At 38.8% G+C, this 22,338-nt stretch overlaps 1 protein-coding gene across 2 annotated transcripts in view; it reads right to left on the bottom strand.

The window, feature by feature from the left end:
* LOC150090482 (alpha-1-inhibitor 3-like) overlaps positions 1-20,098 on the bottom strand; it is a 183,827-nt gene extending 163,729 nt beyond the window's left edge. The window contains exon 1 of one of the 2 annotated variants that reach the window (XM_090371129.1): positions 20,039-20,098. The gene's annotated coding sequence lies outside the window, so the exon portion shown is untranslated. Of the gene's footprint in view, positions 1-13,624; positions 13,645-20,038 lie in introns of those variants that run through there. The other variant, XM_090371138.1, reaches the window with a different exon arrangement.
* Between the last annotated feature and the right edge of the window lie 2,240 nt (positions 20,099-22,338).

Raw genomic sequence — 22,338 nt, 5'->3', positions numbered from 1 at the left:
TCACTATTTTGTCCACCCTCTCTCTCTCTCTCTCTCACACACAGTTTTGTTCGCTATCTTTATACCCTCCTCCGTTTCTCCTTCTATTCCAGTCACCTCTCTTACTATTACCATTATACATACACTCACCGGTCCGAAAATTAGAAACATTTTTCAATTGGTTTCAGCGGATAATTAAATATGGTATGAATGTAAGTTGACACATGGTATGATCACAAGTTGCTTGATATCAGATAAATACTGTACGCTTTCCTCGGGCTTCTTAGTTGCTCCGGTCATGGGCAAGACAAGTGATCGTTCCGATTTTCAGAAATATATTATGTTGGAACATGTTTAGCATGTTTAGCGAAAATTGAGAAAATAAAGGAAATTAATGGTTTTTCGAAAGTAACCATCTCAAAATCATACGATGAGTAGAAGATGAAAATAGCTCTAAAATGAAGAAATATGTTACAAAGTCAGTATTTCAAGATCTCACGAATTTAAATAAATTGTGCATCAGAATAGAAGGTCCAGTGTTCAAAAAATGACTGAAAAATTCAAATCTGGCAAAAAAAAAGGGGGGGGGGGAAGCCTTATATCCAACCGAACTATGCGGCTGGAGTTGAGAATCGGGCAGGAGCTGAACTTATATCAGATATATTTACAATATCTAATTCTCCAGTTCTGAATCCAAGTGAGAAGGTTTGCGATTGGGAAAGGGCAGTCGGACTTCGCGGTTCTCTAACGACAGCAATACAGCAGCTGATAAATATCTTGATGGAAGAATGGTCAAATTTGCATCTTGACCCCCTCAGACACCTGAGGGGATCAAGAAAAGGTGATCGGGCTGTAAGAAAAGGTGATCCTACCATATATAGTGAATAAAAGTTTGTAATTTTTTAGCCAGTAAGTGTATATTGAACAGTGTTGGGGAAAGACCGCATTCTTATCATTTCTCTTTTTTATTTTTATTTTTCTTGCATTATCTACCAATATTTCCCATATCCTTCGGTATTATTTCTTTATATCACACCTGATGATTGTATAAAATGGCCGATGAATGTGAAACTTATATACATTCACTAAGTTAATCATATAGAATAACCGGATTAAGTGATTTATAGTGAGCCATTTCCTTTCTATTCTAGAAAAAATAGATTAAATGTAGAGACCGGACACGTGCCAGATCTGCGACTTTCATATGATAAATTTACCGTATTTTGTTTGATAAAATCGCCATATACAAAATTTTTTTAGAAATACCAACTTGAGAACATTGCTTGCAATTTGTAAGGGCATTTGTGCCAGCTGATGTATCGCGACTTGTCAATTAAACATATATCTCACACACATTTTGATGCGTGCATCCCAGTCCTATTTGAAAATAAGTTATTCTCAATCTTTTAACCAATTCGGTCCCTATAGCCAAATTTAATATATCCTCACACGCCGCAGCGATACATCTTCACTCGGCGACATGCTCAGTGACAAGGTAATAATATTTATCGTTTTCATTCCAACAGTTTAGAAACAAAATCGCTCGACTGCGTCGACACAATATTTCCGAATCTACAGTGTTAGCATACGTCCTGGTCTGGAACTACTCTAAAACCGTGGCTAAGGCCAGATCTAGAGTTCATGGGGGATCGGGTGCGTTGCAGCCACTGCATTCTCGATAAGGACCGACCCTGACTATGACAAAAAGGGAGATATCTCCGAACCCTACAGAAGAAGTGTCAAGATATTCAGTGGGTTACTCGTTGTGTCACTCACTCTAGGAATTTCTAGAATATCTACAGGAGACCATGTCTCCCCAAGCTGAAAGTGTCTTCTAATGTGAATCCATATAGTTTAGTGCGGTGATGTAATGGAGTACGTTTACATTGGTGTTTCTTAGAAGCCCATGACGTTCCATGCAGCTCTCACTATTCGTGGACAACCAGTTTGGTACCCAAAATAAACACGGAAGCACAATGCAGAGTCGAAACACTCGTAATACATTCTGCGTGTCAGTTCAGGTACGTGGAGGAATCCCATCGTTCTCCTACCACTTGACAGTTGCGCGAGTTGTCCAATACCGGAAAACGCATAATATTGTAGCAACAGAGACATAGAGATTCTCTCCGAGATTGACACCTGCCCGTCAGCTTACAGTCCATCAGCGTGTGGGTGGCAAAATGTCCCCGATGTTGCATCGTCTGCTCATTCAAGCCGCTTTTACTTTGAAGTTTCCACTGTTCGCCCTGTTCCTTCCTTTCTTTTGTTTGCTTTTCATTCCTTTGATTCATTTACGATGCGACCTACGTCTCCACCTTTCACTCCTTCCGGAATGGCTGACATCCGGAATATGTACTTCGCAGATAAAACCGCCCAAGAACGTGTCGGTGAGATGCGGGCTTGTGCTCGTGGAAACGCAAGGGCTGATCTCTTGGGTGAGAATTCTCGGCAAACGAGGGAAGGTCTTCAAATGGAGTTGCGACACGCAGAAGATAACCCTCCACACTCCTTCCATCATGCACTCGTAGTGTTAGCAATGCTCTACAGTTGATTGTCGTTGGTTGATTAAGTTCATAACTTCATATTAAGCATACTCCGACGTTCACAGCTGCCAGCACTGCCAGCATGATTCAGACTCTTACGGAAAATACACTACAGATATCATAAAAGTCCCGACCCTTTCGTCGCAGGCACGTAAAACTAATGTGCCCGCTTGATAACCCCAAAAATCCTCGGAGTTACGGAGAAAAACAGTTTGACAACGGCGCCCTCCAGTATCAAAATTCTAAACTACTCGTGCAAATGAAATCAAATGACACTGACATCGATTTATTAACATGATAAAATACTTCGTAAAAGCAGTGAAAGCAACGAATATCTCGATCACATGCGATCAAAGTCTTGATGTTACTCTTATACCAAAGTGCTCTTCCGCATTCAAAATATATTATCTGTAAACTGTGGATATTTAACAGTCGAAAAGCCATACAACTCTCGGCTGAGTAACTCGTAGAAAGTGTAAATAAAGCCCACAAAGTTCTTCTGCTGTTTGTTATTTGACAAAGTAGGCTTAACTTTAAAGAGCTCTGCGACATTGTCACAATCAAATTATTGATTATACTCTAGCATTATTATATAACAATATCTAAATATCAGAATATGTGTGTATGGTAGATAGAGGTCCCACTGAGGCTCAAGTTCAGCAAGAGCCACTCCTCTCACGAACTAACTTCATGAGTACCCTTAAGAGAGCTTCTACTAAAACCCGTTGGATCGTGGTGATCAAACTACGATAAATCAGAACTATCGGATTAAAATAGGTCCAACTAGGAACCAAAACAGATAAAATGCTGAAAGTCGCGGGCCGCAGGACCAGTTCCTTACCACTAATTATGCAATTTTGGAAAATGAATTTAATTTGTGTTATCAACATTCGTACTTAGAGATTTTGTTTTTTACGCTTAATATTTAAATAAAATCCATAAATTATTACATAATATTAATAACATCCCTATTATATGGTTGTAATAATGTTGCTAAATGAATCCTAAGAAAGAAATATGGAAAAATCGAATATTACTAAAAGCGGATATTTTCAAGAATCAATATGAAACTATATTTTGTGACACGCTAGTTTTAAACTTGGGGGACGCATGGCACTTGGAAGCTGCCTACATGGCCGGGGTCCACACAATGCAAAGGAATGGGTCGCTGGTTGGACACCCCTGGCTTAAGAGAATGGAACCAGAGAATATTGCCAAGGTCACAAGCTTGGTTCTTCCAAAGCACCTTGTTGCCTCGGAAGTCTTTACCACGTGACAAAGGACCTCTGTTCGTTGAGTTGTTGAACTTGGTACCACATATCCACGTTATCAGCAGGAGAGCGATAGACATTTCAAACCGATTGATATCGCCATCACTAATCGATCAGTAACTCTCACTTGAAATATTGGCAATGAAATGAAATAATGACAACGTGGGATAACACCAGATACGTTTTTACTTCAAGCTGACTACTTCCGCCCTTCCCCTATTGAACTCCACGTGGATAAAGAATGTATACATTGTATACACCGGTGTCCATGAATTAAGTAACAAAACTGGGACATGAAATATAGCGGCCCAGTCTAATTCAATAAACTTTCCTGCTACCCCAAAAAAAAAAAAAAAACTTCCGTTTTATCTTTTTTTTTTAGGGGACCCTCAAAAAATTATTGAATTACTAATTATTTTTACATTATAAATATTCTGTCAGGAATTACTAGTTACTGTCAGTTCAGAAGTAGTATCGTTTTCTCATTAAAAAATTAAATAAATAAAATAAAATAAAACCAGAAAACAAAATTGCGCTAATATTTTATTTCCCAATATTGACCTTCATCTGCTCATTATTTGGAAATTTTTGTAGGTCTTCTTGAAGCAGCATACATGGATTCTATCTTTACTGTCCTCCCATTATTTATATTATTGGCAAATAATATAAATAATGGGAGGATACACCCTCCCATTATTTATCACGCATACATCCTGTAATTTGAATTTGATAAACGTTCTGTTTATCATATTCAAATTATACATCCGCGATATCATTCTGATGTACAGGGTATTTCTAAATTACACCGACAAAATTGTTGGAGTTCTGCGTGCCAAAACAAGTAAAAGAGTTGGTATAATAAACATACTCGTACATCCAGTTCTGAACAGTTACAGAGAAATGGATCTTTGAATGTTAAAAAAATGGATATGGAGTTTTAAAAGGTAAAAAAATAATAATGATGAAATTATAAAAAAAAATAAGAATAAGCAAGTATGTATCTAATATGGATAAACACTTTATTAGGTAATGTGGCTGCTTATTAACTTTTTATTAATTTTTTCCATTGAAAACGCTATCGCCATTTTTTTAAAATTCAAACGGCCAGATCTGTAACCGTTCAGAATCGGGAACACGAGTATGTCTGATTCTGTACAGTATTTTACTTGTTTGTTTACTTTTTTTTATCAGTTTTTTTGCCGGTTCTTGGACCACTGTTGAATTTCATAAATGATATCGACGAAGGGATAGAAGGCGTGATGCCAAAATTTTCAGACGACGTAAAGATTGGCAGAGTCTTAAATGATCAGTGCCAAGCAGCACTCCATCAGGATGATTGAAGACTTCATAGATGGTCAGAGACGTCGCGGCTGTGTTTTAATGCTGCTAAATAAAAGGTCTTACACGTGAGGAATTGCAACTCACAAATAAATTATACACTTGGTGGGGATGAATTAAAAACAGTGGAGGAGGAAACGGATCTGGGAGTTATAATACTGACAGATATGAAGTTTTCTGAATTGTGTAAATAGGCAGCCAGGAAAGCCCAAGGTGTCCTATCGATGATTTATCGAACGCTATCCTGTAGAGATAGGGTGGTCATAATCCCACTGTATAAGGCAATTATAAGACCACATTTGCAATACTGTGTTTAAGTATGGAGACCTCATTTGAAAAAGAGACATCGAGCTTCTTCAAAGGGTCCAAAGACAGGCAACTCGAATGGTGAGATCGGCAGTATGAGGAAAGACTGATTATGTGGGCTACTCAGCTTGGCAACCAAGGTACTTTAGAGGTGCCTGATTGAGGTTTATAAGGCTCTGAGAGGAATTAGTAAAATGAATGAAGGTGGAATTCTCACTGTTGTAAAGAATTCCGGAGCTAAGGGTCATAAATTTAAATTACAGGGGTTGAGTTTTCTTTTAGCCAGCGAGTAGTTAATTCCTTGATCAAGATGCCCTCGCAGGTAGTTGAGCTAGTTAACTCCTCAGCTCAACTACCTCGCAGGTAGTTGAGGTTCAGTTTGAATATGAATAAATTCAAAGGTCGACTGGATAGTTACCTCCTGTGCGAGGAAGTAAGAAGCATATAATTAGTATTTTCTTATCTACTTTTTTTTTTGCCAGTGCAGCAAAAGCTTGTGGCCTCCTCGCACTAAATGGCGAATACTATTACTACTATTTACGAACTTTATTAATTTATTTTATTTTATTTTTTTTGGTACGTAGAACTGTAATTTTAAAATGTTCTTTCTGTACATCGGATGTACAGCATGTTTTTGATATTCTTTTTATATCAGCAGTATTAAATTTAAACCAGTACTTTAAATTAATCAAAATTATTGATTATACTCCAGTATTAGCATATAAACGCGTGCGAATATGAATTTTCAGAGTGTACAAATAGTTCTACATTATTTGTACAACTATTCGATAGTTCCCCATTACTTTCCAATGATCCTATACTCTTACAGCCAGCTTTTACTCTCTGAGTGATCATATTATACTTATCCCCAGCATGCTTCGTGTTTCCCTCTTATTTTTCAATTTAATGCAAGTCTAAATAAATAAGACGGTTCGAAGTAGTCAAGAATCGAATCAACCTATGCTAGTCACGAAAAAATATTTGGTCCCTGTATTATTCCCCACCCCAACTAGCTTTTTCCTAAAACGGTTATCACTTCAAAACCTTATCAGCTAATATTCTTATACTTTTTGTGTTTGCGTGTCCTCGCGATAGGTTTTGATGATTAAAACGAGTGGTTTTAATCACCGTCCTCCCCACATCCCCACACTGTGCAAAAAAAGGCCTGAGTTCGAATTCTCTCAATGATGAGAGGGACATTTATGTGCCTTCTTCACATTGTGGCTGAGTTAGTATGTTTCAGGTGAAGATAGCAACATTTTTCCTCCGGCAATCTCTGACAAAACAGGCAAACCGACCACAGGACGCACGCAATATCCGAACTTAATATATATATAAGTGGGTGAGTTTATTCTCTCAGGTAATGGTAATATGAAGTATTTATTTTTATTTTGTTTAAGTTCAAGTCCATCCCATTCTGTCAAAAAGTGTAAGCTATTCTGAGAAATTCTACCCAATGAACCATGATTAAAAATTCTCTGGCTATACTCGTATACTCTTGTCACGCATAAGTAAAATTACAGACACTGGCACATTGAGCTCCAATTGGTGGCTTTTTCTCAACAACAACTGTGAAGTAAAATATTAGATTATAAATTAATAATTATCAATGTTTAATGCTATTATTAACTGCGTGTAGAACAATATCACTTTTTGTGCCCTCAAAATATCATAACTCCTATACTATTATCGAGTCTGGAAGATATATGATGGTCCTTTTCCGCCTGTCTGCGCGGTAGCACAGTGGTATCGTCACCGTCCTCCCCACACCGGGTGGAAAAGGCCCGGGTTCGAATCCCGTCGATGACGCGAGGAACTTTAATGGGCTTTTTTCACTCCGTGGATGAGTTAATCGGTCTCAGGCGTAGATAGTAAGGTTATTCCCCCAGAAACTGTGGTTTTTTTCGTCCAGAAAAACCACATTTTCTGGGGGAATAACCTTGCTATCTAGGCAGATGTAATCATTTACGGGTGACCCTAATATCATAATTTGGTTTTTTAATTTGGTCCTTTTCCGCCTATCCCGCTAACAAAATGCACTGAGATAGCTTTTCATTAGGAGCACCCTAACCGTGACTTCGTGCGCATCCACTATGCCACCTCGTAGCTCACAATGTCGATATAAAGGCAGAAGCTGGCAATATAGTATTCAACAGACGTAGAATTCAACGTTCTGCACGAAAAATGAGCCAAAGACAGGACCTAACCGACTTCCAACGTGGGGATTAATATCATGAAGCATACACAGTTATTCCAATTTACTCAAGCTCTAGAAGTGGCGAATGCTCCCTACATGATCTGCCACTGGCCGTACGTCGTTGACCAAAGGGCGAAATAAGAACCCACAGGCTATAGAAGGGAATTTACTACCACAGTATAGCAACCTACCACACGATTCTGCCCTCAGTCTGGGCTGAGAGTATGGGTCCTAATTAGACGGAGGGTGAGTTAGTGTCCATTCTGGGCACATCTCTTTATCATCAAATTTCAGTGGCATACTAGAAATTGTCATCTAGTTGGTAGCGAATATGCCAAGAACACGGCGCCTCTTAAGATGTACTGTATATACTCCAGACTAGACCTGCAGCTCTAACTTGAAACAAGCTGTTACTTGCAGTTCCGTCGAAGTGCGGAGAACCTTGCTTCAGCTTGATTAGATGATCGGTAAATAACAATTTGGAATCAAAAGTTAATTCAAGGTCGGTTTGAAAATAAATTTGTTTCCTTCAAGCGAGATGCGAAGTTGAGTGGTCGTGGTTTAAAAGCATAATTTAGCAAGATGGATTTAGGATTGATACTCAGATTAAATGAAGAGAATTAAATCGATAATTCACCTAATTTCATGTTGATGACAGTGATATAGGCTAGGGGATCCTCGTCATGAGTTTATTGTCATCATTATAACTTAAGATATCATTGGCTAAGAACGGAAATCTATTGCATTGAGCAGCACTCCTGATAAGCCCTTGCCCTGCAGCACACCGGCATATAAGTGTGAGCATATGTCCTTATCCTTTAGCACCAGTGATCATCAGGAAAGTAGGGTTTTTCAGGTAACTATAGGATGTCTCCTGTGATAAAATAGCAATCATGAAGCAAGAGCAATGCTGACTGCCTCAAAGGCCGCATTGATACCATTCTAAGTAATGGCCATATCTTCCTTTTTACTTGAAGATGTGAAGGATGTGATTAACGGTGGAGATTATTTTCGTATCAGCGGGCCTGCCTGGTATTGCTTAATGAACTTGAGGAAACTTTTATGGAAGTATCTATTTAGTGATGATTGGAGTAGTACATTCTCTGTAACCTCTAAAAGGCTGGAAGGGCAGGACCCGTGTGAAATGGTTAAACACATTAGCTTGAGGAGTTTTGGCAAGTGGACGTGTGTTGTACCTGTTCCATTGTTCAGGGAAGTAGTCATCGCGAAGGTAGTTGTTAAATATTGAAAGCAATGGGACTGTTTCTGTTCCAAACAACAGCATAAAACAATATATAATAGTTAATAAACTACAATACTTCTAAAAAATCTCTATCACCTCTAAATCCAGAGAAGACATTATCAGGATCAGTCGTGAGGCAAATAATTTAATAACTGCGGTCACTATTTATTTTTTTAATCTTCCAAAGAAACTAAGGCTGTGAGGCGTCAGTGTGTGTGTTATCATTATATTATGTGTATTCTGTGGTTTGTTTGTCTGTTGTATGGTCTGAAAACCCGAGTCTTCGGGGAAAAATCCATGCAATACTTACCTGAGACCAGTTAATAAGCCACGTTGTGGAAAAAGCCCATTCCTCGCCTCACTGACAGGAATTCCAATTCAGTGTGAGGGTGGACGGCGTTTATATGCACTGTGTTAGGTATGAGAGTGAAAAGGTCTGAGTATGAACCCCATCAATAACGGTAGGAACTTTTATGTGCTTTTTTAACACAGTTCAGGTCTGGGTTTTACATCCAGCAAGACGTGAACGCGGCAGGTGTATGAGCTTCGGCTTGGAGAACCTCTAATATAATACTATTTTCTCTCTTAAAATACTTTTTATAATTCCACAAAAACTGAAAAGCAAATGTTCAACCTACATCAGCCTACGAAAGGCGGAAGTTTGTCAAGTTTGTCTAAGAATTTAAATTTTAAAGTAACTCAGTCTACTCGTCCATCGTCCAGTTGAAAATAAACGCATGTCTAATGTGATCAGAATGATAAAAATTATACCACCATATAACTTAAAACACCATGTGATAATAGTTGGTTTGTTTTATATATTTATATAGAAACTAACCTAGCATAACCATTTACAGTATGTACAGTGCCAGACAAAAAAACTGCATCACCTTGGAAAAAGTAACATTTGTAGTGAAACGTATAAGATTTTGTTTGATTACAGTCATTTTGTTTGTCAAAAAGCAAAGGTATTTCGTCAGATAACGCTTCTATTGCATCATACAGTAATTGTAAACTATTGCATCAACCGTTTCTATAAATACAGCGTTGGAAGGGTATACACGCTCATTAGTATCCTGTTTTGCGGAGGTGGCATAACTCCATATTAGGCGCACTATAGCCCCAGCAGCTTATGCGCCATTAAACCTCCATAACACACACACACACAACTCCATATATTCAGTTGACACCAAGAAAAAAAAAAGTGTAATAAGGTGAGTACGTCTTCCCAAGATCGATATTTGAAACGGCTACGCCTTCGTAATCGCCATGCTAGTGCTCCTGATCTAAAACTGGACTTTGAGATGGCCTCTGGTGTTGAAACAAGTGCACGAACTAGCCAAAGGCTGCTTTCAGAATGTGGTCTACATGCCTATCGGCCCAAGAAAAAGCCTTTGTTGACCCAACAAATGAAGAAGAAGCGACTTGTTTGAGCTAAAACGCTTGTTTCATGCACAAAAGAGCAATGGGACATCGTCATATTTTCTGAAGAATCGAAATTCAACCTGCATGGCTCGGATGGGAAGTGATATGTCAGAAGACGAAAATCAGAGGCAAAGCATCCTGACTGCATAACACTAACTGTAAAGTTTCCCGCCGGTCAGATGGTCTGGAGATGCATAACAAGCAAAGGGATGGGGTGAATTAAGTTTATTAACGGAACGATGAATGCAGAAACCTAAACTGCTATCTTGGAGGAGTGCCTGAAACCCGTTATTAGGGATCACCATACAGACGTCCAAACTGCATCTTTCAACACGACTCAGCACCTTGCCACACAGCAAAATTGGTAAGTTTTATGCTATTTAGATTTAATAATGAGTTTGTCTTCTTGTCTCACAAGCTTAAAACATACTTACACCAATATTTTCCCTAGTTTTTCTCCCTTAAGGTGGAGCTATACCTCAGAAATGCTGGCATTACACTGTTGGACTGGCCCGGCAACACTAGATTTGAACCCTATTGAAAATTTCTGGTACATAATATCGTCTAAAAAGAAACGAACAAGTAAGATTCAGCTGCAGGAGAGTATTGTAAGGGTGTGGTACCACGAAATTGGGCAACCGTATAGCCAGAAGTTGATTAACTCTATGCCAGATCGTTGCAAGGCTGTAATTGCAGGTGGAGGAGGAATAAGAAAATATTGAGAACTTATTTTGCTGATTTACAGACATAATGCTATTACGTTAACCTGTCATTTCAGTTTGTACACGTAAATGCAATAAAATGTATGTTTGGTTATAATTTGCATGTTTTCTCATATTTCCATTAATTACTCATTTGACTCTTTGGGAAGATATTTATTGCAATTAGGTATGTCAGGTGGAGTCTTTTTATTCTATTTTATTCACAGAGATATATACCCCATCTAACAAATGCATTTTGAACATTTCTGCAACCCACAATGCAGCGCAAAACACATTATTTGCGAAATTCACAAGTGATGCAGTTTTTTTGTCCCTCACTGTATAAACTAACCTTGTTACAGCTGCGATACCATTTCAATCAGTGCCCTCTCCAGTTCATAATAAAAACAACAATGATATATTTAAATCTATGCAAGAAAATGGGTGGGCAGTTTCCTTCAACGTTAATTTAATGTGTTATTTGTTCCCTTACATGCACATTCAGCTGTAGGGGAGAGATCTCGCATTCTGGATTCTTGTCGATTGACACTGCTTTGAAAGGGTGACAGTTCCGGTCTCTGACGAAGATATAGCATTATCGTGTTTTGATTTTTTTTATGTAATGATATCTTAAAAAAATTAATTCCTGCAGTCTTGAGGATAGAAGTGTTTTACGAGTATATTCCTCTCCTCGTGTTGGTAGCCTCCCAGATCTAAGCACACGCAACGTGAAAAATTATCTGATTGTTATCTATTCGATCATTAACCACTGGGTCACGGCCAAAGGTCCTCATCTTGACATCACCCCTCCTCCACAAATCAACACGTTCTGCTGTTTTTTTTTTTTTTTTTTCATGGAAAACTGTGCGGAAGTAAGGAGTGAAAAAAAAATGGAGTACATGACTGTTCTCAAAATGGTAAACTGACATCGGTGTAGTGTGAAGGCCTTTATGGCACTCAATGTCAAGGGCTGTGTTGTTAAAGCAACTTTATTCCGATTTTGTAATCTTCGACACGGGTCACCCCAGCGTGCCATAGAATATTAAATACACGGCGGATTGCTAATTAACGAAATTGAATTCTTTGAAGCGGATCCATCCGACATGTAAAATATGAAATGCTTCGGGAGATCGCTCTTGTGAAATATTTCGGGAAATTGTACTCGTGTGATTTTGCAATTCTGTTATTATCGACATTTGGAAATTCCAGCGAAAGCAGTTCGCCTTTCTCCGAGCCTAACGATAACACAAAACTTACGCGTTGCAATAGCGAGAATGATGATATTATACAATTTAGCTCGGTTGTTTATTCGTAGATTATGTAGTGAGGCAGCCAAGGCCTTGAGGTCACTATGTCGTGTCTTCAGTAAATTTCTTTATTCTGTAGGCGATTGCTTGTTTTTGAGGAGTGAGAACCTGTTTCCGAGAGAAATCATGCAACTTTTGCCTAAAAATCGGAGTACTCATACTCCGATTTCTAGGCAAAATGATATATCTCTTTTGGGGGATTACTCTGACTTCTAATCTCTCTTGGCACAAGCACATTACAAATATTGCTTCCTCTGCTTCTAAAAAACTTGGTTTTCTCTTTCGCTCTCGGCGTTACTTTTCTTCCAAACAGCTGCTCACTCTGTTTAAATCGCAAATCCGCCCTGCCATGGAATATTGTTCCCACATCTGGAGTGGTGCCCCCAAAACCTCTCTCAGGCTTCTTGATTCCATTCAGAAGAGGGCAGTTAGGTTAATTTATGATTCATCTCTAACAGAGTCTCTCCACTCGCTTTCTCATAGACATACTGTTTCTGCTGCATGCCTCTTCTACAGATACTTCCATGGGCACTGTTCTTCTCAATTGGCTTCTATAATTCCCGCTCTCTCTTTCAAAACAGTCCGAACACGTGCCGCCACCAGTCAACATCCTTTACTGTCCAACTTCAAATCCACAGAACCAACTTTTCATCTTCCTCATTTATTCATTCACTACCGTTTTCTGGAACAACCTTCCTTCATACGTATTTCCTGAAAATTACAATCTACAGAAGTTCAAGTCCAATGTCAACAAATATCTTCTTTCGTCTTCTCAACCTCCAACCCAAGCACGGTACTAAGTACTATACGTTCTAATACCTCTCGTGTTTGGGGTTCACGTAAAAAAAAAAAAAAAAAAAAAGACTTAACACTAACTAACTCAGCCACGTGTTACAGAACAACAGAATATCTCATTAATATTTAATAATAGATTAATAATAAATTTAATATTAATAAATAATTATTAATAATGATAATTGATGTTATCATTACTTAGCTTCAAACTATGGTTAACCCAAACGCTTATACTACTTTACTCGTAGATTGGCCACTGCTACTTCAGGTCTTCAGCGGATCACAAATGCTTAAACAGATAGTCATGCTAAAATTTGATAATTCATTAGTTGCAGGCAGAAACATAATAGCAGATTATGCTGTTATGTTTAAAAGGCACGTGTGTGTGTGCGTCCTTTTGAAGTTTTCGTGGCCAGAATGGTTTGAACGAATATCAAGTTGAATTTTTTTACGCCTCGATAGCGATCAGATTTTATTAGTATTTCTAAAAGAACAATTAAATTATTTGGAAGGGCTTACCTGTTAACGTGATGAGGGAGTGGAATCTCTTGTTCTGGTTGGAGTAGACTAGGGTGGAAGGGGTGAACTGACTGTTTAAAGGTTGGAGTCCAGTCAACTATCTTAATTAATGGATAATTAAATTTATAAGAAAAAGTCTAATAATTATACGACAATTGTACATATAAAAGAGTATAGTATAATTAGAATATATTGTGTTGTAAATGATCAATTCATTATCAAATCATATCATATCATTACCAAATTGAAAACTTGTAGTACCACTCCTCGCAATGTTCTATCCCTCATAAGCCTGAAGACGAGAAACAGTGAGTTCCCAAAACGCGTAAGAAGTAAATTTTTGATACTGAAGTGGTTCAATTCCTTTAAGTCATATCATTTCGATAATAAATTACTTAATCTACCACGTTATATGATAGTGTAGTGTCTATCAATTCGTTAAAGTAACAGCCTTATGTTCACTAACCGAGGTAACCTGGTCCGCCTGTAAACGCAGTAATATATGAATTAACAGAAGTTAATTTTTTTAAAAGGAGCTAACCAATTCACCTATGACTGCTGTCCTTAGTGTGTGTTGTCTCTGAAACGAAACTGTCATTTGAAAACTGATGGAAGAGCTGATATTCAGATCAATTATATGACCAATGTGTGTGCAAAATTTCTGTAAGATCTGGTAATTTTCCAATTAAATCCTCTGCTTATGAGACTCTGCTGCTGCCGATATACTCGTAAGTGCCAAATCTTCGCGCCTACTCCGGTCAAGCCTCTGTGGAATCATTATTGCATTGAAAATGGACAAGTAGGGTTATAAACGAGGAAATACTGATGAGGGTAGTGGACTACAGTATAATTGAATTAGACATGTACTGAGATAGAGGGAGAATTTGTTAAAAATTGCAATTGAAGGGAAAGTGAAGGGCAAGAGACAGGAAGAAGGTGGAGAATTTTAATGTTGAATGATCTGACTGAGGCTAATGGGTGTCGCAGGCTGAAGGAGATAGGGAAAGATGGAAATGCGTCGAGTTCTAGTTGCCACAGACCAACCATGTAGCAGAGAACTTATGATGATGGTTTTAAATTTCATAAATTTTAATCTTAAACTACTTATAAATTCAAATTTTATACTAAAATCACTATTCGGCCATTAAAAGTTACTCCGTGGCCAAGGGATTTTTTTGACCCCTATTTCTGATATGATATTAAAGTAAGCATAAGATGAACACATAAATCAACGTAAATCTGTTCCCAATGAATGCACGAACTTCAAACCTAGGGAGTCTGAGTGAGCTTCAGCTTTTAAGGTTGCTAAATAGGGAAAAACTTAGAAAAACCATTTCTCACCAAAACTGCATTCACTATTGTTGACGTGAAGAGTTATATAAGCGCCAAGTCAAAATAATTCCCGAAAATTGTTCTGACCCTATAGCAGATTTTTAGAGCGTGAGCATACAGACGTGACGTAAAGAACTCGATAAAAATGCGTTTAACAGTGCGGAATAGCTCATTCTTTTCAGCAGAAATGAACAAAGGAAAAGAGATCAACTTTAAACGTGGTACGATCGATGGTGATTGGCCGGTGTTTTGTACAATCGACAGTTACTGTCTTGCAGTATTCTAACACTGCTGCTAGTCCAAGAGTGGACAAATATAGATTAAGCAGAAACAGATGCAGCTGTAATTCTTTGGTGAAGGAACGAGGTGAGCGGTGGATGTTTTTTTGCGAGGGATCGTCGTCAAATGAAGGACAGTTGACCGATGCATTCAATGCAGGTACCTCGCAAGAGATTAGCACTCTCAACTTATGGAGAGTTGTTACACAATGCATTGCAGAAAGCTTGTATGTATGTAATGCTGGTGGAGTAATAATGGTGTGTGTGAGATGTTTTCTCTTGTCACCTGATCGCACTGGCCAACAAAATCGATTAGACATTTATTTGCGCTTCATCGCAGATCAAGTGCATCCCACAATGTTATTTAACTACCCTGATGGAGATGAGTACTTTCAGGACGATAATGATCTTGCGTCTTTCCGTAGACATTATGGCAAGGCGTAAGCCTTCCATTTCCCCACTCCATTCCTTCCAAATTCCTGTCCAGCCTTAAATTTATTTAGACTATCAACTTCCACAACAAAAGAAGTCTATTCCACCAATCAACCACCCGCTGGCTAAAGGCAAATTTCTGCACATCTATTCTATAATTGTCTTTCCTCAATTTGAATCTATGCCAACTCAGGTTCTTAATCTGAGCAAGAGGAAGAATCCCATCCGCATTCAGCTTGCTCAGTCCATTCAAGGCCTTATACACCTCGATGAGATCATCTCTCAGTTGCCTAGTCTCCAGGTGCTGCAATATGCATAAGTTATGCCTTTCTTGATAAGAGCAACCCTTTGTTCCATTCACTAATCTTGTTGCTCTTCTCTGTACTCGTTCCAGCAGCTCTACATCCTTCCTAAAATGAGGCCTCCAGACCTCTACACAGTACTCTAGGTGTGGCTTGACCATTGCCTTGTATAACGGGACAATCACATAACCTGTCCCTGCTAGCAAAATTTCTATATATGTCATTGACAAGACTGCTCAGCGAACTTCATATTTGACTGCACAATTACTCCCAGGTATTTTTCACTTTCCACTTCCCTCAGTGTAGTACCACACAGTTGGTACGTTTCTCTTCGGTTATTGCTACCCATATGCAGTACTTTGCATTTGTTAAGGTTAAACTTCAGTTGCCCCTTTTCAGCCCATTTGCCCAACTTATCTAGATCCAGTTGGAGTAGCATACTGTCTTTGCTGTCGTTAACAACCCTGCCAACCTTTGTATCATGTGCAAACTTGTACATTAAACCTGATATACCTTCATCGATATCATTGATAAATATACAAAACAACAATGGGCCCAACGAACCCTGGAGAACTCCACTAATAACTTTTGTCAACGAAGAGTAGTGTCCATTGATTACCACTGTCTGTCGTCTCCCACTCAACCATCCATTTATCCATTGTAGCAACTTACCTTAATGCCATACCTCTCCAATTTGTACAGCAGTCTTCCATGTGCAAGAGTATCAAAAGCTTTCCTGAAATCCAAGTAGTGTATATGATATAAAAATTAATTTTTAACGTTCAGTTCCTTTGTGACCACATCATAGTATCCAATCAAATTGGTCAGACAAGACCTCCCTTTAACAAACCCATGTTGTGTCTTAACTATTACTGCAGTCTTGTCTAAATGATCCTGCAATGCTTCTTTAACCAGTGATTCCATTATTTTCCCCGGAACACAATTTAAACTAACAGGTCTATAGATACTTTGTCACCTTTTGAACCCACTTTGTGAATTGATGATTCATTTGCACACCTCCAATCCATGGTGTCCTCCCCTGAGTCCAAGGTAGCGCTCATAATTATGGCTAAAAGTGTGCTTACTTCCTTTGCTGTCTCCTTTAACATAACTGGATAGATACCGTCCACCTCATGTGCATTCCTTAGGTTTAACTTCAACAATTTTTCCTCCACCTTGCTCTCAGTTATTACAAAATCACTAAGTTCCCTGTTAGAGTTTGATAAAGTTCTGGCATTCTCCTCATTGAATAACTCGTCATGTGTGAATGTAGATGAAAAATACTCATTCAGTTTATCAGCTACCTGAACATGATCATCAATAGTCAACCCATCTATGTTAAGTGGTCCAATCTGATTCATCCCTTTCCTTCTAGAATTTACATAAGTAACGAACTCTTTGCTGTTTTCTTTGCATCCTTTGCCAAAGATTTCTCATAATCTGTCTTCGTCTGCCTAACCTCCTTTGTGACTTGATCATAGACAAGCTTATATCTGCCATAGGCTTCTGCGTCACCTGATAATTTATATGGATCCCATACATGTTTCTTCTCTGCCACCAGCCTCATTAATTCATCCGACATCCTTTTAGGCCTGAACCTTGAACAGTATTTCTTTGTTGGAATGAAAAGCTTAGTAGCCTCCGAGATTAAGTCCCTGAAGGCTTCCCATTTGGAATTCAACGTTGGTAACACCAGTTGATCCTACTGTACAGAATTTAAAAACTGTCTGAGCCCCCTGTAGTCACCTTTACGAAAGTAAAAGCCCTTCCTTTTAGCCTTGATGGTAGTTACATCTTTAAGTAATTCACACATCAGTACATTGTGATCACTGTCACCCAGATAATGAACCACTGATCACTGTTGTGATCAGTGGTTCATTATCTGCAAATTCTTAATGCATGAATAATCACTGCTGATAATCAGATCAAGAGTATTACTCTCCCTCTGTTTGCCTCTCGAACATGCTGCTGTAGAAAACAGACATCCAATAAATCTACAAACTCTTGCTAGTGTGCGTGTAACCAACCCACAAGTTCCAGTCAATATCTAGAAAGTTAAAATACCTCATTATAAGACATCCTGATTTACTGGCCCACTCTCTTTCTCTGCACAATTGCTCATTATACTCATCAGATTCATTAGGCCTATAAAAGACACCTACTCTCATTTTTCCTTTCCCAGTGTTTATTTCACACCAAACAGACTCAACATTGCATTGTCTACCAACATCAGTTGGATGCACTTCCTTAGATTTTAAATGTTTCTTAACTAACAGCATAACCCCTCCTCCTCCCTTCCTGTCCTGACTATCCTTTTGGGGAGTACACATTGTACTCCCCAAATTTCAATTCCGCACTGCTTATATCTGTGTAACACCACGTCTCTGATATCCCAATATATCTGCCCTTGATGTCTTGATCAGCACTTTAAATTCATCAGTTTTATTTACTATACTTCTAGCATTAGTGTACATGCAAGTATACATGCACTTGTTCTTACTCTTAATTACCCTAACACAGCTCATGTATTTACTTGTGCCATGATGACTCCCAGCAGCTCTTGAAGTCTTCAGCAACTTGGTCTCTAGGCTGCTGCTCATTCTAATAGAAGCAGGACAAGAATCAGTTTTGCCTCTGCCTGCGGCCACTGTTAACCTTTAATCATGTATATCCCCCCCCCCCAAGCTAGCAGTTTTCCGACCCACCTAACACTGCCTCGAAAGCATCAGCAAATATTCTTGCACCCTTTCTATTTAAGAGTATCCCATCTCTGTAGAAGCAGTCTCTGCTATAAACAAGCACAGACCAGGCTTTAAAAAAAATTCTACCCCTTGAGCCTTGCACAGTCTCTCCAGGACCTAATTGATCTACAAGTCTCTCATCATATACTCCCTTCTATCGAATCTGGGCAGAATTGCAGACATTTCACATTCAACCCAAACTCGCGACTTTTTTTCAACATTGACCTGTTCTTGTTGAGTAAATCTGCAGATCTCTTACTCTTAATGTCATTAGTTCCAACGTTTACAACAATATCACCTTTTGTGCTCTTATAAATGATATCTGCTCTACAACGTCATCAATTTTTTCCCTCGGCAGACATACCCTGGTCCTGTTCCACCTATCCTTCATGCATAGTATATTTCCCGTCTCTCTGACAATAGAGTCAACAACAATAACTAGTTCCTTTGGGACCAGCGCATTCTGCCTTTGAGATTGTCTCTGTGTTGCCTGATGCACAGTAGTCAGCTCTGCCGTTGAGCTGGTCAACTGAGAGCTTGATGGGCCCCTCATATTCATTTCTTCGAGGGCATTTACCCTACACCTCAAGCTCTCATAGACGCCCATTAGAACGCTGAATTGGCGCCTAATATCTTGACACTCTAGGCATCTAGCACACACACACACACACACACACACACACACACACACACACACACACACACACACACACACAAAGACATCCTCCTTGGCTAGATCATGTCCCGTTTTAGATTATGGTTTTCTGCAGCACACTTCTTAGCTCATAAAAAATAAAAGTTCCTTTAGTGTTCAGTAGAGACAACGGATTACCATAACAGAATTGCATAACTTGTTTTCCCTTTACACGTTACTAATTTGTAAATACAGTACAGGTATAGTAAAAATAATTTGTAAACAACTAGGGGACCTAGTTGTTTGGACTATATTTACTAATGTCGTCCACGAACTGTGTGAAGCGTTGGCAAATCTACCGCAGAAGCGATGAGCTTTTGCCTTAAGAAAAGTGCGTTTTGTTTTTTTTTTTGTTATAGAACAGTGTTTTGTTTTGTTTACAATACAATGAATATCGCTGCACGTAAATGTAATCTTTCGCCAGTCAATATAAATTTCCAAATGACTAATCATGAAAAAAAAGCAGTTTCAAATTATATAACTAAAAATATAAATGTGCACTCTAACTGGTTTCATTCCGAAATCTACTTGTAATTTCTAAATAAATAAGTACCTGTTGCCACTGCGGGCCTTTTCTATAATTAGAAATCTGGCCATCCTTACAAAATAAGTTATAAAGTTGATATTCAACTTACTTAAGCACTCAAGAAATATATTTCCTCACAAGGCCGTGCGTTTCTTCATAGAGACTGCTACTCAAGCCCGAGACAGCCGTACACTTATCCGGGAACAAAACCGAGACTTCCTGATGTGATATCGCGACACGGAAGCGAAGACTTCCAACCAAAGTACAATGTACGGGAATACACCATTCGAAGAAAATGCGACATTTGATTCATCAGATGCGCATTGAGGACCCCCCAGCTACAGGGCTGTTACGTTTCTAACATTTCCTTGGCGCCCTGAGAGCATAAATCAAGTATCATTAGGTATTTTGGGCCATGGCAATAGCGGATTTAGCACTTTTGGGTCCCTAAGGGGGAACACTTTTTCGAGTCTATATGGTATAAAAAAATACAGAATTACACATTGTCACCTGCATGCACAAGACCAATGGAGGCGTTTGTTTTTTTAATGACCTAACTTTGAAATACGCTGCAAGCAAGTGACCGCAAACTTTGTGCCTTGCCATTGTGCCTTAGATATAGTAATTTCGGATCGGTTTAAATTGTGAGACCCTAAACGGTTGCTTACTATGCGCCACTGGACTTTCATGCTGAAAGCTTACCAGATTCAACCGAGGGATCAGATCAACTGATCTGAACATGGAGGATATGATACCAACGCAAGTCGATCTTTGGAAAGAGTTGCACGTTTTGTCTCTACCTTAAATGAGCTTTTCCTCCTAGCAAGAAATTCCCCCTAGCAGTAGATTATATGCAATTTACAGGCATAAAAAAATATGCAAAAATAAAAGCCATAAAAAGAAAGAAAAAAAAGATGGATGTCAGTTTTTACGGGCACTTCGTTATATACAAGAAAAACAGGTTTTCACTTAAAAATCGTGTTGGTTGTGTTATTTATATATGCGGCCCAAATTTGTATATTAGCATTAGCATATGATGCAAAAAAGCAAGCTTATATAGCGCCAGCCAAAAAAAAAAAAATAATAAAAAAAAACCTGCTTTCTGTTTCACCCATCAATTCACTCTTTATTTAAGCTGTCAACTTCTACAACGATAGATGGAACTTTGTTCCAGCAATCCAATCCACCACCCACTGGCTAAACGCAAATTTCTGCACATCTATTCTACAAACTCTCTTCCCTCAGTTTGAATTTATGCCCCCTCAGGTGCGTATTTGAGCAAGAGGAACAATCCCATCAGCATTAAGCTTGTTCAAACCATTCAAGGCTTTATACACCTCAATCAGATTACCTCGCAGGTGCCTAGTCTCCAGACGCTGCAATTTGCAGAATTTTAGCCTATCTTGGTAACAGCAACCATTTGTTCTACTCACTAATCTCATTACCCTTCTCTACAGTCGTTCTAAACGACTAACTTAACATCTTGCTTAACATCTTTCCTAAAATGAGGCCTCCAGACCAGTATGCGGTACTCAAGGTGTGGCCTGACCGTTGCTTATACAAGGGGATAAGCACCTCCTTATCCCTGCTAGCAAAATTCCTATATATCATTGATAAGACCCCACGAGCTAATTTTGCAGCCTGTCTACATTGCTCAGAAAACTTCATATCTGACTGCACAGTTACCCCCAGGTCTTTTTCATTTTCCACTATCCTGAGTGTAGTATTCCACAGTTGGTATGTTGCTTTGGGATTACTGCTACCTATATGCAGTACTTTGCATTTGTCAATGTTAAACTTCGGTTGCCACCTCTCAGCCTATCTGCTCAAGCCCTTAATGCATTAGTGTGATATACCTTCATCAATATTATTGATAAATATAGAAAACAACATCGGCCTAACACCGTACCCCTGGGGAACTCTGCTAATAACATTAGTCCATGAAGTGCAGTATCCATCGATTATCATTCTCTGTCTTCTTACACTCAACCACCCTTTTATCCATTGAAGCAACTTGCCCTTAATGCCATACTGCTGCAACTTGTATAGTACCATGTGCAACAGTATCAAAAGCTTTCCTAAAATCCAAGTATATGATATGAAAATTATTTTTTGCAACCAATTCCTTTGTGACCACATCATAGTATCCAATCAAATTGATCAGACAAGACTTCCCCTTAACAAACCCATTCTGTGTCTGAATTATAACTGCAGTCTTGTTTAGATGATCCTGCAGTGCTTCTTTAACCACTGATTCCATTATTTTCCCCGGAACAGAAATTAAACTAACAGGTCTGTAATTACACGTATCACATTTCGATCCCCCTTTGTAAATTGGGGATATATTTGCACATCTCCAATCCGTAGGGAACTCCTGTGAGTCCAAGGATGTCCTCATAATCATGGCTA

Source organism: Mastigoproctus giganteus, chromosome 1, assembly GCF_048544385.1.
Source record: "Mastigoproctus giganteus isolate SK-2022 chromosome 1, ASM4854438v1, whole genome shotgun sequence".
In the NCBI taxonomy this organism is placed as follows: Eukaryota; Metazoa; Arthropoda; class Arachnida; order Uropygi; family Thelyphonidae; genus Mastigoproctus; species Mastigoproctus giganteus.
The sequence above is the reverse complement of the archived record's forward strand: the minus strand, read 5'-3'. Positions and strand labels throughout refer to the sequence as shown.